This window comes from Myxocyprinus asiaticus, chromosome 43, assembly GCF_019703515.2.
Source record: "Myxocyprinus asiaticus isolate MX2 ecotype Aquarium Trade chromosome 43, UBuf_Myxa_2, whole genome shotgun sequence".
Taxonomy (NCBI): Eukaryota; Metazoa; Chordata; class Actinopteri; order Cypriniformes; family Catostomidae; genus Myxocyprinus; species Myxocyprinus asiaticus.
In genome coordinates, this window is record NC_059386.1 from 17,639,492 (window position 1) to 17,656,035 (window position 16,544).

General features: G+C 37.2%; 2 protein-coding genes and 1 long non-coding RNA gene across 7 annotated transcripts in view; 2 read left to right on the top strand and 1 right to left on the bottom strand.

Moving 5' to 3' along the window:
* Window positions 1–16,544, bottom strand: part of LOC127433199 (cell adhesion molecule 2-like) — a 648,459-nt gene that overhangs the window by 165,038 nt on the left and 466,877 nt on the right. The gene's annotated exons all lie outside the window — the stretch shown is intronic.
* The window catches only part of LOC127433200 (CD209 antigen-like protein E), a 50,595-nt gene that overhangs the window by 22,106 nt on the left and 11,945 nt on the right, over window positions 1–16,544 (top strand). The window lies entirely within an intron of this gene.
* Window positions 888–3,037, top strand: LOC127433206 (uncharacterized). Its single transcript, XR_007895861.1, has 3 exons — window positions 888–1,019; window positions 1,620–1,712; window positions 2,179–3,037. It is a non-coding gene; the product is annotated as an uncharacterized LOC127433206 (long non-coding RNA).

The following is a 16,544-nucleotide window of genomic DNA, read 5'->3' on the forward strand; positions in this document are numbered from 1 at the left end:
AGAATATACCTGTAAAATACAGGAAAACCATGTTTTTCAATAAATCTGCTGTAAAAGTACAGTAAAAATCTGTAACTTTAAATTATAAGAACTCACCATTTTATAACACGACTGTACATTTTTTTTTTTTTACGGTTTGAGTGTTACTTTAGTAGATATCAGTGTAAAAACACAGTTATCAGTGTAAAAACACAGACCAATAAATTGTTTTTTAACATTTTTCCTGCTCTGTGTGCACTTATTTAAAAACACAGAAATGTTTTTTTTTTTGTTTTTTTTTTTACACATGTTTGCTGTAAATTTTAAGTAATAAACACATTATAAAACCTAATGAAAATAAATTTTACAGAACTATTCTATAAAATTACTTCCAATACAGTGTAATAAAAAAATAAAAAATACGACAACTGCAGCTTAACAGTCATTTTCCATTTTCTAACATTAAATGCATGGTTAATTCATTTAAGTTCCACATTAACAAAGACATTACATTTAACCAAAAACAGTAGCTTAACATCTGCATTTGACCAAACCTGGACTTATGGTCAAATATTAATGATTTAAAAGTAAAAATATATTTGGACAGGGAAGATATTTTAATCTCTACGCTCTAGCACAATACTTGTTTTTATTATAATGCACTAGTCCTTCATACACACACAGAAACACACACAAATAATAAAGTATATTTTGATTCAAATAATTTAATAATGTCAAACTGTTAAGTAATTTGTTACCCCTCTCTTTAAAAAATGTGGTAAATTGTAACATCAGGTTATATTTGGCAGAATAAAACTTTATTGTAAACCGCAGAAAATGAGGGCAGCAAACAGTTCTGTGTTGTGATTGGACAAAATCGTCGTTGCCGGAACTGTTCAGCCAATGAATGCCCGAGAATCAGTTGTTTGAATCTGAGCTCCAGCTGTGACACGGGAGAGCTGTCTGAAGAATGAAGAGACAGCCTGGCTGCACAGAAGTCCGTGTTCACGCCAAGTGTTAATGTTTAGCATCAACTAAAGGTAATGTCTTGGTTTTATTTTTGTAAAATATCCGCTGATTTGCTGGGAGTGAAACCGGCTTACTTTGTTTTTAGTTACTTTATTATAATAGTGGCGTTCTGATGTCAAGCTAGTGCAAGCTAACAGCAAGGTTAAGCTAAGCTGTCAAAGTGTACAGATTTAAGCTATCAAAACAATACCAGAGCTGAAGTTTTAACCCCTTTAACGAGCTGAGGGACGTTAGTCTTAGAAATTTAATTTGATGGTGCATCTGTTAAGTTCAGTACAGGCAAACAAACGTTACTCAGTTTGTAGTGGTCATTGTTGTATTATTGAGCTTATTTTTAATGTGCTAACTTGGCAGTAAAAGTGAAAGATGCAGTTAGCTCTTGATATTAGTCCAAAGAGCTAACGTTACATGTGATTATTGTTATAAAGCTGACTAAGGTAATAATGAAAACCTTGTTACATTTGTGTGGCATTTTGACACAGAAAATGTGTGGGAACCGTACTTAAAAAGTGATTACAATTAACCCTTATAGTGAATAGTGGATTTTAACCCTTATCTTATTTCTGTGCTTTTTTTCCCTGTTTTTGTCACTTCTGTCCCTGATATGTCAGAAAACCTCAGTTCAACCCAGTCATCAGGGCCATATTTCGCTGTGTTCCCACATGTCTTCAGAAGATTCCTACAAGCAAACAGACGTGACCAAGGTTTTTTTTTTTTTTGGTTGTGTTCACACAACATTAGAAAATGGAATAACCAAATTGATGCAGTATGAAGGCTGGAATGTTAGTGTTAGTGCTACAACTTACACATACTATGATTCAAGATTTTTTTTTTTTTTTTTAATTTGCCAGCAAGTTATATAATCAAACTGCTTATTATGCCAGACAACACACTCTTAAGTGTTAGAGTTACAAAGACAGAGCAGAAAAAAGTGGAAAATCAGTCACTGAAATTCAGTAACTTCCAGTTGATCAGCTAATTCAGATACTAATACTACAATCACTGATGATAACAATAACAACAACAGTTATCATGATTTCAGATTTTTACATTTTACATTACAAATGTATGCATGCTAAATTGATCTAAAAAGTGCACAGGATGTGTCAGAATTACTGTACACAGGTTGCAGGTTCAAACAGATAAACGTTTGATTTGATCTTTTCACAGACGAGGCGGTGGCCACTGGTTTAATGATGGCTAACAAGATCATTGAGAGAAGCCGCTCACAGTGTCCAAAGCCTGGAGTTATGGAATTTTCTTCCTTATGGATGCCTCTTAAGATGACTGACATCTTTCTCAGAGTTAATGTTAAAACTGTTATGTAGTGACAGCTAAGGGTGAGTGAATTGAGACTGAAGAAAACTAAAGTGCACAGTGATAATGAACAGTGACATGTCATTCTATGAGATATTTGATGTGAGCATTTCATATAGTTAAAGGTGGGGTATGCGATTCTGGAGAAATCAAATACCATGACAAATACCATGATATAGAGCAAACAACAACACAGCAAGTAATATAACTAACGTTAGCTAGTTGTGGGTTAGCTTAACTAGGTTGTGGGTTAGCAAACTGTCTCTACAGCTGCTGCTGCAAAGCTAACAGCCAGAGAGGATGAGACGGTTTCCCAGAGCCAGCAAACCAGCTCCAGACAGCGATACTCACACCTCCCTTGCTACTACAGCTAACAGCACAACAACAGCATATCTTGACAAGCTAGAAAGTACGCTGAATGTCCGTGGGCAAGTAATGTAACGTTCCCTGACACACAAATAATGGCTGGAATAGTGTTGTGTGGCTCGGTCCGAGCCACTTTGTTTATTTCCCTTTTACAGAACCAGGGCTGTGTACAAACACCGGAGTATTTTTTCAGCGCACACACTGAACGGACAGCTAGCATACTGTGAGGAGATATTCGCTGAATTTGACAAAAAGACGTGAACTGGATTAGAATCGCATACCCCACCTTCAAAATCCCAATCCTTTAAATTTTTTCAGCATACTTTCCATCTTACTGTTATTGTTGAAATTGTTGTGTAATATATATGTATATATATGTTTAATATATATGTGTATATATACGTGTGTGTGTGTGTGTGTGTATATATATATATATGTATATATATATATATACAGTAATGTGAAAAAGAAAGTACACCCTCCTTGAATTCTATGGTTTTACGAATCAGGACATAATAAAAATCGTCTGGTCCTAAGCAGGTCTTAAAATTAGATAAAGACAACCTCAAATGAACAACAGCACATGACATATTACACCGTGTCATGATTTATTTAACAAATATAAAGCCAAAATGAGAAGCCATGTGTGAAAAACTAAGCACACCCTTACTGCTTCCATAGGAATTAAGAGGCTTAGTAGTAGCCAGGTGCTGCTAATCTAATGCCCTTGATTAATTGATCATCAGCAAGTGTGACCACCTCTATAAAAGCTGAAGTTTTAGCAGTTTGCTGGTCTGGAGCATTCAGGTGTGTGTTAACACAATGCCAAGGAGGAAAGACATCAGCAATGATCTTAGAGAAGCAATTGTTGCTGCCCATCAATCTGGGAAGGGTTATAAGGCCATTTCTAAACAATTTAAAGTCCATCATTCTACAGTGAGAAAGATTATTCACAAGTGGAAAACATTCAAGATAGTTGCCAATATTCCCAGGAGTGGATGTCCCAGCAAATTCACCCCAAGGTCAGACCGTGCAATGCTCAGAGAAATTGCAAAAAACCCAAGAGTTACATCTGAGTTAGCATGTTAAATGTTAAAGTACTTGACAGTACAATTAGAAAAAGACTGAACAAGTATGGTTTGTTTGGAAGGGTTGCCAGGAGAAAGCCTCATCTCTCTAAAAAGAACATGGCAGCACAGCTTAGGTTTGCAAAGTTGCATCTGAACAAACCACAAGACTTCTGGAACAATGTCCTTTGGACAGACGAGACCAAAGTGGAGATGTTTGGCCATAATGCACAGTGCCACTTTTGGCGAAAACCAAACTCAGCATATCAGCACAAACACCTCATACTAACTGTCAAGAACGGTGGTGGAGGGATGATGATTTGGGCTTGTTTTGCAGCCACAGGACCTGGGCACCTTGCAGTCATTGAGTCGACCATGAACTCCTCTGTATACCAAAGTATTCTAGAGTCAAATGTGAGGCCATCTGTCCAACAGCTAAAGCTTGGCCGAAATTGGGTCATGCAACAGGACAATGATCCCAAGCACACGAGCAAATCTACAACAGAATGGCTGAAAAAGAAAAGAATCAAGGTGTTGCAATGGCCCAGTCCAAGTCCAGACCTCAACCCGATTGAAATGCTGTGGCAGGACCTTAAGAGAGCTGTGCATAAACAAATGCCCGCAAACCTCAATGAACTGAAGAAACGTTGTAAAGAAGAGTGGGCCAAAATTCCTCCACAACGATGTGGGAGAATGATAAAGTCATACTGAAAATGATTACTTGAAGTTATTGCTGCTAAAGGTGGTTCTACAAGCTATTGAATCATGAGGTGTACTTAGTTTTTCACACATGGCTTCTCCATTTTGGCTTTAGTTTTGTTAAATAAATCATGATATGGTGTAATATGTCATGTGTTGTTGTTCATCTGAGTTTGTATTTACCTAATTTTAAGACCTGCTAAGGACCAGATGATTTTTATTATGTCCTGATACGTAAAACCATAGAATTCACGGAGGGTGTACTTTCTTTTTCACATGACAATATTTATGTATGTATGTAACTGTACGCTATTTTTTTCTGTTAGTCAGACAATGTCTCTCATCAAGAGCAGCTTAATGCTTCATTTGCAGCTCAGTGGGCAGAGGGAGTCGGGTTTGACACACAGTGCTCTTTTTATTGAATCGAATTGTTTTGAGTCGTGAATTAAGAATCTAATTGCAACAACAAGAATCGGAATCAAACTAAATCGTGATATTGCCTCAAATTCCCACCCCTACATGGCAGTATCACCATGTCCAAATAACATTTTCCCCATGCAATCCTAATCTGAATCTTTTAACAAATGTATACTGATACAGTCCATACTATAGATAAATTGAGAACTATATTGAAGGTAATTAGTGCCGTTATTCACATTATTGTTTATATTTTAGATACACATTATTATTAATCTTTAAAACCTTAGAAGCATTATTGTAAAGACCCACAGTAACCATTTCTTTGCTTCCATTTGGTGTTTATTTTGAATGGTAGGTTCAGTTGTCATGACTGTTGAATTTCAACTGTCAAAATAATTGATTGAAAGCATGTATTGTTGTTGCACTTTTATTGTTCTGGCCAATAGCTTCACGTTGTTTTAAAAGAGCAATAGTGTATTGGTTGGTGTGTATTTATGTAAAAATTAAAGTACACCATTCTTTTATCTGCTGAAGTAAAATGTTCACATAATTTAGCATATTGATTCCTGTATAAAACATGTAATTTGAAGAACAAAATAACCACAAAATATGTATACTTATAGGAATATATTGAAAAATTGGTCGATCTTAAGGTGGTTTTAACAGAAACTTAAAATGTTATTACATTTAGCAGACACTTTTATCCAAAGCAACTTACAGTGCCCTTATTACAGGGACAATCCCCCTGTAGCAACCTGGAGTTAAGTACCTTGCTCAAGGACACAACGGTGGTGGCTGTGAGGATTGAACCAACAACCTTTTGCTTACCAGTTCAGTGCTTTAGTCCACTACGCCACCACCACTCCGATTACATCACAAGCACTGTAAATGAATTGTAAAGTGTTGCATATTTAATGGATTATTTGATTTTAGAAATGTAGATGTATTTTTACATATGACCATAAACTTATATAGGGTATATAGGGTTAACTACATGTACTTTTACATTATTTTTCTGTATTTAACCAATAGAATCCAGTGCTGTAACAGTGAGATCTCATGGATAAACAGTACAACGTAATAGTTTGTAGGCAGGTCAACTATTATTTAATGGTTATCCACTGTAAATTTATAGGTTAAGAACATTTATTGACAGATTACCTCTGTTGAAAATGTTTAAACAAGATTTAAAAAAACAGTAAAGTGACTGTTAATTTAAATAATTTTTCTTTATTTTACTTTTAAATATGTGTACTTTGACAGGCGCATGTTGTAGATTGATCGAATAATTCTATGAAACAACATAATTCTGCTGTTATTTAAAAGATAGCAACCTTCAAATTGTGGTCTTTTAATTGTATTTATGCAGTATTTCCTTGATTTTGTTACATTTTAGAGATGTTTTCTAAAAAAATTGGCCGTAAAATTACAAAGAATATATACAGGGAAAAGCTGTAATTTTACAGTAATTCATTGTTGAATTATGTATAGTATTTTACTGTAATTTTATGGGAACTGTTTGGCAACTTTTGTTGCCAGACATTTTACCATTTTTTAAGGTTTTTTTTTTTTTTTTTTTTAAAACAGTGCACTTACCTATAGGCTACATGATGAGGGAAACCATCCAAAATGTGTTAAAACCAGCAGATTTTGACCTCTGACCCATTGATATAACAGCCACTAAAAGGGTTGGGAAGGTTACTTTTAAAATGTAATCTGTTACAAATACAGATTACTTAGTAAAAATGTATTTGGTAACTTAATCCAGTTACCTCAATAATAAAGTAATATAATCCGATTATTTTAGTTACTTTTTGATAACTTCAAGATAGCATTTGTGAATAAAGTCAAGAGAAAAGCAATATTTTCTCCAAGACTTTTAACCATGCCTTCTAAATGCAAACAAACTGTACTTGAATAATGTTATAAGTGATGTAGCTATTATTATATACAGTATAAGAAAAAAAAAAAAAAAGAAAAAAAAAAACCCTGAAAAACAGGGACACTGCCTTGTTCAAATGTAGAACAACTCCGCATTTTTAACCAAATCAGATGAGTCCTCTATCTGTTACAGAAAATAGTTTATTTTCTCATCAAGCAAATACAGTTAGACCAGATGCACTGAATTGTCTTGGTTAACATTAATAAATATGACAGGATATACCTCGGACTGAAAAACACTACAAAGTTGAATTCTGCCATGTATTGCAGTTAGCGTGTAGACTAATTGGCACTGACCATTCATTAACTTCTGACTGCAATAGGTAGACCATCATCATTATTATTTTAATGCCTCCAATGTCTGTTCTCTGCTTGCTCATGATCCACAGTCAAACATCACTAGCTAATGTTTATGGGTGATTCAATGTTTATGTTTAAGGAGGATTTTAAATGGAAAAAAAAAAAAAAAAAAAATTATATATATATATATATATATATATATATATAAAATAAATAAATAAATAATAAAAAAAAATATATATATATACATATATATGATTTTTTTTAAATCTTGTTTTAAAGAATAGATAAAAATAGATTTAAACCTTTTTGGTGTGTCTTGATTTACTTATTTCTACTTTCTATGAGTTTTCAAATGTTACATTTGCCAGTATTTCTCCCTCAACCATACTTTTGAACTTTTAACAATACATTTATAATAAGTATCAAAATCAGATAAATTATTCATTGCACTTTTCCCCTAAGAACTTAATAATATTTTCAATTCATTTAGTATTCATGTGTACAATCTGATTTTTTTTTTCAACAAAGAAAAAAATAAATGCTGTCCTAGTTACAGTTGTCATAACAACAGGAATGCATTTCAGAGAACAATTTTAGAGTTTCAACTGAAGTTAAGATGGAAGTAAGAAGTCACACTAAAGTTTCGACAGTAGGCGTCCGGTGAACCGGAATACGGGCTATTCGGGGGGAGTGGTCGTTTCTCTGCTTCTATTCCTGCTCCCATGAAAACAATCGAAAGACGGTCTGATGGCAAAATTAGGGAACAATTATGACTAATTTTAGCTATCCTAGCTAACATGATTTTCATATGGGTCTTACCTTCTTTAAATAATGTATTGGTTCCTTGGAAAAACACTGCATCGTCACAGCTGGAAGGTATAAATTGCACTGAACTGTAACGTTGTTTCCCTTCTCTCCATTGAAGTGACAAGAATGTTGGAATATCCATAAAAGTTATAATATTTCTCCAGTGGCTATTGCGATGAAACAGCCCTTTTAATGGTTTGACCTTGTTTGGAGAGCGCAGTGTTGATGTAAAACAGATGTTATTTGCGCATGCAACAGTAAGTGGTGCCAGATTCATGTGAGTGACGAGAGAGAACCACCAGCGTGCATCTGATTATATCTGTACCTACTCTATACAGCAAGCAGCGGTCTTTATCATTTTATGTCAGGAGGATCTTTTGTTAATTTTTTTATATATTGAAAATTGTAATCCTGCAAGTAATCCCAATTTTACCAAATGTAACTGTAATCTGAATACATTGAGTTTTTATGTAACTGTAACGGACTACAGTTAAAAAAAAAAAAAAAATTTATCCTGATTATGTAACACCGTTACAAATATTCCGTTACTGCCCAAGCCTGGCCATTAATGCTTCATGATTGATTGAACTGAGATTAAATTTGCAATATGGCCATGCACAATTACTAAACTTTAAAAGGCTGCGTTTGAAAATATAGTCTGCATTCAGCGCTTCAGTTAGGGCATCAGTCAGTGCTGTGTCAGCAAGCGGCACCCTCTAGTGGCCTTTCGTTAAAAGTTTTTTTTTTAAAGTGTTTGACATTTCTATATATCTACATCTATATATATTTGTGTCAAAATACATAAAAACAACAATACTCGATATTATCAATCCTACTGAATTCTTGTGGGCCCCCCTGGACCTGTGAGCCTCTAGAATCGCTACCACCTTTCACCCCACTAGCTACGGTTCATTTTGGGAGTCACTTTCAGCATTCACACAGTTAACTACAAGAGACCAACTCTGTGTGTGTTGGTGAAAATAGTGAAAACTAGTGAACATTTTTGTTAGAAAAACAAAACAAAACAACAACACTGAAACTTTTGAATTTACTCGACCTGTAATACATCATCTATAGCCTTTCAATATAATATTGAACAAGTTTTACCCCTTCAGATATGAAAGCTGATCCAAGTTTTGCAACATCACCAAAGGTCAAAATTAGCTCACTCAAAACTGTACATTTACAGGTGTTGACTATAATTGAGTGATAATATATGCATTTGAGCACATAATAAACATTGCTAAAAAAATACTTTCACAATTAAACCTATGACAGTTTGTGGTGAGTTTAATTTCCTTTATACATAGATACCTAAAACATTTCCAGAAATAAGTTCCTGTTTACATAAATACTTGCTACACAATCACTATTAAAGAATACATTACAATAGTATTAGTTTGTCACATTGTTGTTATCATCTTGACTACACTGAAACTGTGTGAAAATATGAATAAAAACACACTGTAGATCAGGGTACAATAAAAATGGATACAAAAAAGATGAAAAAAAAAAAAAAGGAGAACTGTTGGCATATAAAGTATATCAATGTTGAAGCTATAAGTGGTCAACTCAAAAAGAATAGAGTCAGCTGGACAAATAGGTACTGCACTTGATAGTTAAGCTTTTTTTTTCTTTCTTTTTTTTTTTTTTTAGAACACATAATGATACAAATTTGATCAATACTCTCTTAAAGGCACAAGTATTTGCACAGTTTAAATTGTGAATGTGGTCAACTGTGAAAAGAGCTCCAGAGCAGCTACTGTGTGTCTGGAGCAACATTCAACAACAACATTATGCAAACATTCACCAGTTTCACACCAAGAGCAAAAATCTCACAGAAGAGAGAGACCAGCTGCTAAACAAAAATACCAACCTCATGGAAGAAAGAGAACAGTTACTCAAGACCACAAACTTGACCAAAGAGAATCACAAACAAAGTTAACAGTTAAATCAGGAGAAAAATGAACGGCAAGAGAGCTTATGTGAAACGGGTCATTTTTAACTACATAGCAACTTTTTAGTACATACAGAGCTAATAGCTGAACTGGTTATATTAACAGATGGATGGAAATGCTATTTTTTACTACATTTCCTCTGAGCAGAAGAACTGGAATGAGAGCAGAAGATAATGTACAGAGAGTACATATCAGTTGTCTGTTATTGTTTGGATGGGTCTTTTATTGTGCTAAATTTAAAGCTAAACCTTTCTAGCATGCATACATACAGATGGCCCAACCAATAATGGTGGAAATTGCAATTACAGGGGCAAGTCTCTTATAGCATAAATGGCCATTTTCAAACATTTGATGCAAAAAATTTGAACTGTGGGATTTTCCAGGTATAAACACTGCATTTTTACCAGCACACAAAGGTTCTCTGTAAAATTTTGTGGTGATGTTATCTTCCTAGAGTACATTCCCACACAGGTGCACATTAGGACTACAATAGTACTTCTGAAGAGAGCTAGTAGTATTACTTGGTTGCAATACCTTATTAAAACATATTAGCCTACATTTTTTAACAATTTAACAATGTTAAAAAAAAATTTCCATTGTTAAATAGTTATTACTCTTTTGACTGAACCAGAACTGTATAAAAGTATGAACGTGTAAAACGTTGCTCTGTTTGTTTGAGCGGCCAGACAACAATATTGGCTCAACTGACATGTACGTTTGGGGTGGGACTAGCTGTTTGGACAACCTTAAATGAAATCTTTTTATATTTTTAGAATAATAAAATAATAATAATAATAATAATAATAACAACAAATATATGTATGGATAGTTTGCCTTTTTGTGTTTTGTTTACTTTTTGTTTTACATTTTTACATGGGTTTGACATCAAATAGTCTTGGTCTTTATATACTGTACTGACATAGTTGATATCATCTTGTTGTTCATACTGTTGTCAAAAAGAAGTGAGTTGCCTACTTGATCAGATCTACACAGGAACAATAAGGAAGAACATGTTATAATGCTTTAACGTAAAGAGCAAGACATGTCTGATGTTATTTATGACAATGCAATCAGGACTGAGTCTCAGGGAATGGTCAGAGAGAGAGTGGAGATAGTGGTGGATAGATTCTGCAGATTCTGTGAGAGATTATGACTTCAAGACTATAATTGCCATCTGTTGTCTGACTGTAGCTTCTGAAAATCTCCTCTTCAACTTTAATATTTTCAAATATGTTTTGTAAGTTTGGATCTCTGATTTATGTACAGCTGTATTGTGTTCTCTGTTGTAAAAATCTCTGTGGTGGTCTGGATGTAGCAAAAAAATAATAATACAAATCTTGTGAGCAGGGGCTGCATGAACTACTGCTCTTGTAGAATCTCATGAACGTGCACAGGACAGCAAAGGTCAGTGAAAATTTCTACTAAATAATAAAGTACATTTTGGTTTGTTTCTCACCAAACCTTATTGAATGCATTCAGGACAAGGCATGATTCACATGGAATAATTAATTAAACTTTGGAATTTTACTTTTGCTTTCTTTTGAGGCTTGAAGAGGTAGGCAACATTGTATGCCATTGTATGACATCAGTGAGCAGATTTTTTTCTCTCCAAATTTTTTCCCTGTGTGTTTCGGAAAAGAGAGTCATATGAGTTTATATCAACACGAAGGTGAGTAAATCATGACTGAATTTTCATTTTTGGGTGAACTATAGCTGTAATAATTCCTGCAGGTGTTGAAAACGCTGTACTTATTTGTCCTTAAGTGCTCTGGCCAATACCTGGTTGGGTTTCTACTAGAACTAATTATGCACATAACTTCATCAACATTTGCTCGAATCCGTACTGGGCAATGATGTGAAAATGACGTCACAGTACCTGCAGCAATTCTTGCATACCGACAGCTCTTAGAAGGTGTCCTGCTTCTGCGAAAATGTGCTATATACAGGCTGTAGCTCCTGCTCGGACAGCGAAGTGCTCAGGAGAAATGCTCAGTTCCCTGGTCAATGCTCTCTTGTGACATGTTGACTGGCTCTTGTTGTGACTAGATGCTCTCTGCATCTTCTGAGAGCTCATGCATTGACACACTGCCACACGATTTAAAATGGAGTGCTTAAATAATATTTATTTTTAGTTAATTACGCTGTTGTAGAGCCGAGGAGGGTGGGGCCGGGCTGGAATGAGACACACCCGGTCCCCAATCAGCCTGATGGGGCGCGCGAGGGATAAAGGCGGCCGGGGACGACAGTTCGAGAGAGAGAGAATTGCAGACAGCTGTACTGTGTGGTTTTAGTTGTGTGTTTTGGTTGTGTTTTTTTTGGTTAATAAATTGTTATTTAAGTTGTCAAGCCGGTTCTCGCCTCCTCCTTTCCACTAAACCCCCCTTACACTGGTGCCGAAACCCGGGAAGGAGGAGGGATTCCCGTCGCAGGGTCCTCGACACTGCTGTCCACCCAGGGGAGCGCCGCTGCCGTCCGACGGGGGACGGAGTAGCCCGACCACCCGGACGCGGGGAATGGCCGCCGTCCGCGAAGCGAGTGGGGACGGGACTCCCCGACCGCCTGGAGCGAGGGAGCCACTGCCGGGGGCGGAGGAGTGCCCTGCCGTCCCCCGGGAACGCGAGGGGGGTCGAGAGAAGACCGCCGTCCGCGGGGGGAGGAGGGAAGCGACTCCCCGACCGCCTGGAGTGGTAGGGCCGCTGCCAGGGGCGGAGGAGAGTCCCCACGGGATGCCGGGAACGCGGAGGGGCATTCTGTCCACTGGGGGTCAGAGGTCTGACTCCGGTCCGCCCGGGGAGGAGCGGTTGCAGTCCGCCTGAGAAGGTGGAGTAGTGATCGAGGACCACGCGACGGTGCATCAGAGAACCGGTGAGTCTCTTTTTCTCTCTCTCCTCTCTCTCTCTCTGTCGCTCCGTGTTGGCCTTTCCCTCGCCATTTTGTGTTGTTGTTTTTTCCCCTCCTGTCTCCTCCCAGGTCGAGGAAGGCGGGGAGGACCCGCCGGCAGTCGGGGCATAAGGCACGCCCCCCCCCGGAGAGGAAGGGTGGGGGATGTACGTCATGCTGGGGGCTCCCCGGCCTGAGGCAACGCCGGGAGGAGTGTAGAGCCGAGGAGGGTGGGGCCGGGCTGGAATGAGACACACCCGATCCCCAATCAGCCTGATGGGGCACGCGAGGGATAAAGGCGGCCGGGGACGACAGTTTGAGAGAGAGAGAGAATTGCAGGCAGCTGTACTGTGTGTTTTCAGTTGTGTGTTTTGGTTGTGTTTTTTGGTTAATAAATTGTTATTTAAGTTATCAAGCCGGTTCTCGCCTCCTCCTTTCCACTGAACCCCCTTACAGCTGTGCTGTGGCTTTTCTGTTGTTTTGTGGCTTTATTTCACTGTGTTGTGGCTTATTTACATTGTGTTTTCAGTTTTTATTTGCTTTACTAATTTGGTTGTGTTGTTCACTTCTTGGAAACCGTACATTTACTCACTGAGTACTTTATTAGGAACACCATGGTCCTAATAAAGTGCATGACATGGTTTTCTGCTGTTGTAGCCCATCCGCCTCAAGGTTCGACGTGTTGTGCATTCTGAGATGCCATTCTGCCACACTACAATTGTACAGGGTTGCATTTCCCAAAAGCACTGCAAGCTTAAGCTGATTGTAGAGACCATTGGCGCCAATGGTTTCTTCTGCTTTTGGTAAATGGAGCCCAGAGTGGTTATCTGTGTTACTGTAGCCTTTCTGTCAGCTCGAACCAGTCTGACCATTCTCCGTTGACCTCTCTAATCAACAAGACGTTGCCGTTCACAGAACTTCTGCTCAGTTTGTTTTTGGCAACATTTTGAGTAAACTCTAGAGACTGCTGTGCGTGAAAAGCCCAGGACATCAGCAGATACAGAAATTCTCAAATCAGCCTGTCTGGCACCAACAATCATACCACGGTCAAAATCACTAAAGTCAAATTTTTTCCCCATTCTGATGGTTGATGTGAACATTAACTGAAGCTCCTGACCCATATCTGCATGGTTTTATGCATTGCAATGCTGCCACACGATTGGCTGATTAAATAATCACATGAATAAGTAGGTGTACAGATGGTCCAAATAAAGTTCTCACTGAGAGTATATTTTAAATAAATAAATTGCAGAGGCTGCAAAAACTAAATTTTACTAAATTAAAATGAACATCTTTTATCATAATTGATCAATCAATAATAACATCAGCAATATAACTGCAATATTGCTTATGGTAGCATTATTGTCCAAGGGCTACAGCTACATAAGAAAAAACAATGTTGAATAAAGAATATAATTAAATTTATTGGCAAAGAAAGGCACCAACTGAAAAAGTAAATAAATAAAAATGAGATAGATTAAAATTTACAAACATAATCCAGTGTGTTTGTTTCTTAAAATAGTGACCATTCTTATTTTTATTTTTTTAGTTCTATCACTGTGGTGTGGCAGAATCATGAAAGACTAAAAAGTGACATTTGAATTCATCTCTGTTATTCTCAGGAAGTGAGTGTGTGAGGAAGAGAATCTACAGAGCAGCTACAGTGTGTTGGGGCTGCTGTGTGGTAATTTACAGGTTATTGTCTGTTAAGAGCCCAACAAAGAGGAACAGAAAAGTCAGAGACTCTGAGGCTATTTAAAAAAAAAAAAATGTGTGGGATTGAGTCTCAGGGAATGGAAAGAGAGACTCGAAATGATGATGGCTATCAATGACTAAAATTATATGAGATCTCATGTCTTCAGGGCAGAGACAGTCTCCAATCCAAACATACACCAACCACTGCAGGATACAGGTAAATGGACAGACTGAATGCTTCTGCACTCTGACATACCTTGACACATTATGAGAAACTCTGACACAACGGGTATCTTCTAAAATTAGAGTGTGAAAAAGCAGAATAGTTCAGAGCATTGCAGTCAGCCAGATTAGAATCACACAGGAACAACATTCACCACTTCACATTTAACGATTAAGAGATCGAAGATGTCTGAGTGCCTTTACGACAATATACACATTGCTGGGACACAGAGAGTGGACAGAGATTATCGAGAGAAGTATCTATGCAAATGCAGACATTATAAACAGTCTTGATGTCAGGACAGAGACAGAGGACTCAAAGATACACCAAACACCTCGACGCACAGGTACTGAAACTAATTTCATTATAAATGAATAAATACAAACACTCTATCAAACACATTTAAGGCATACAAGTAGTTAAGAAACATGTATCTTTGTGTTTTAAAAGGGATGGAGTGTGTGAAGAACAGAAGCTCCAGAGCAGCTACAGTGTGGTTGGGGCTGCTGTGTGTTCTACTGCTGGCTGCAGTCATAGTGCTGAATGTCCAGATCTTTACAGAAATCGACCCATTTTAAATCAAGAGCAAAGGGCCAAGAATACCAACCTCACAGAAAAGAGAAACCAAGTACTACCCAAGAATACCAACCTTACTGAAGAGAGAGTCCACCTTCTACCCAAGAATACCAACCTCACTGAAGAGAGAGACCACCTTCTACCCAAGAATACCAACCTCACAGAAAAGAGAAACCAATTTCTACCCAAGAATACCAACCTCACTGTAGAGAGAGAGACCACATTCTACCCAAGAATACCAACCTCACAGAAAAGAGAAACCAATTTCTACCCAATAATACCAACCTCACTGAAAAGAGAAAACAATTTTTACCCAAGAATACCAATCTCACTGAAGAGAGAGACCACCTTCTACCCAAGAATACCAACCTCACAGAAAAGAGAAACCAAATACTACCCAAGAATACCATCCTCACTGAAGAGAGAGACCACCTTCTACCAAAGAATACCAACCTCACTGAAGAGAGAGACCACCTTCTACCCAAGAACACCAACCTTACAGAAAAGAGAAACCAATTTCTACCCAATAATACCAACCTCACTGAAAAGATAAACCAATTTCTACCCAAGAATTCCAACCTCACTGAAGAGAGAGACCACCTTCTACGCAAGAATACCAACCTCACAGAAAAGAGAAACCAATTTCTACCCAATAATACCAACCTCACTGAAGAGAGAGACCACCTTCTAACCAAGAATTCCAACCTCACAGAAGAGCGATACCAGCTACTAACCTAAAATACCAAGCTCATGGAAAAAAGAGACCATTTAATAGCCAAGAATACCAACCTAACCATAGAGAGAGACCAGCTATTAAATAAGAACATAAACTTGACAACATAAAGGGATGGATTATTAACTAAGAATAGCAGGCTAATTCGGGGAAAACAATTATCTGTGGAAATGTCTTTGTGAAATGGGTAATCTTCTAAACTAAATTTAAAATACGCAATTACTGAATAGTAAAACAAAACAGAATATATTCTTTGGATGTACAACTCATATATAGTGATCCTGTAGCTAAACTGATGAGCATGGCATTGGTAACAACATTACGCTAATTATTGAGGAGCGTTGTGGTTATGTGTTCAATTTAGGGAACACACCAAATACACAAATGCAAAATAGTGTGTAGTTCAGTGTGGATGGAAAGAGAACTAGCAGCATAACTGTTTGTTAACAGATGGACGGACTTAACTATCAATTAAGTTTTTATTTAATTTCATCTGAGCTGAAAAGCTGGAATAACAACAGAAGATACTGTACAGAGAGAGGAGCAAATCT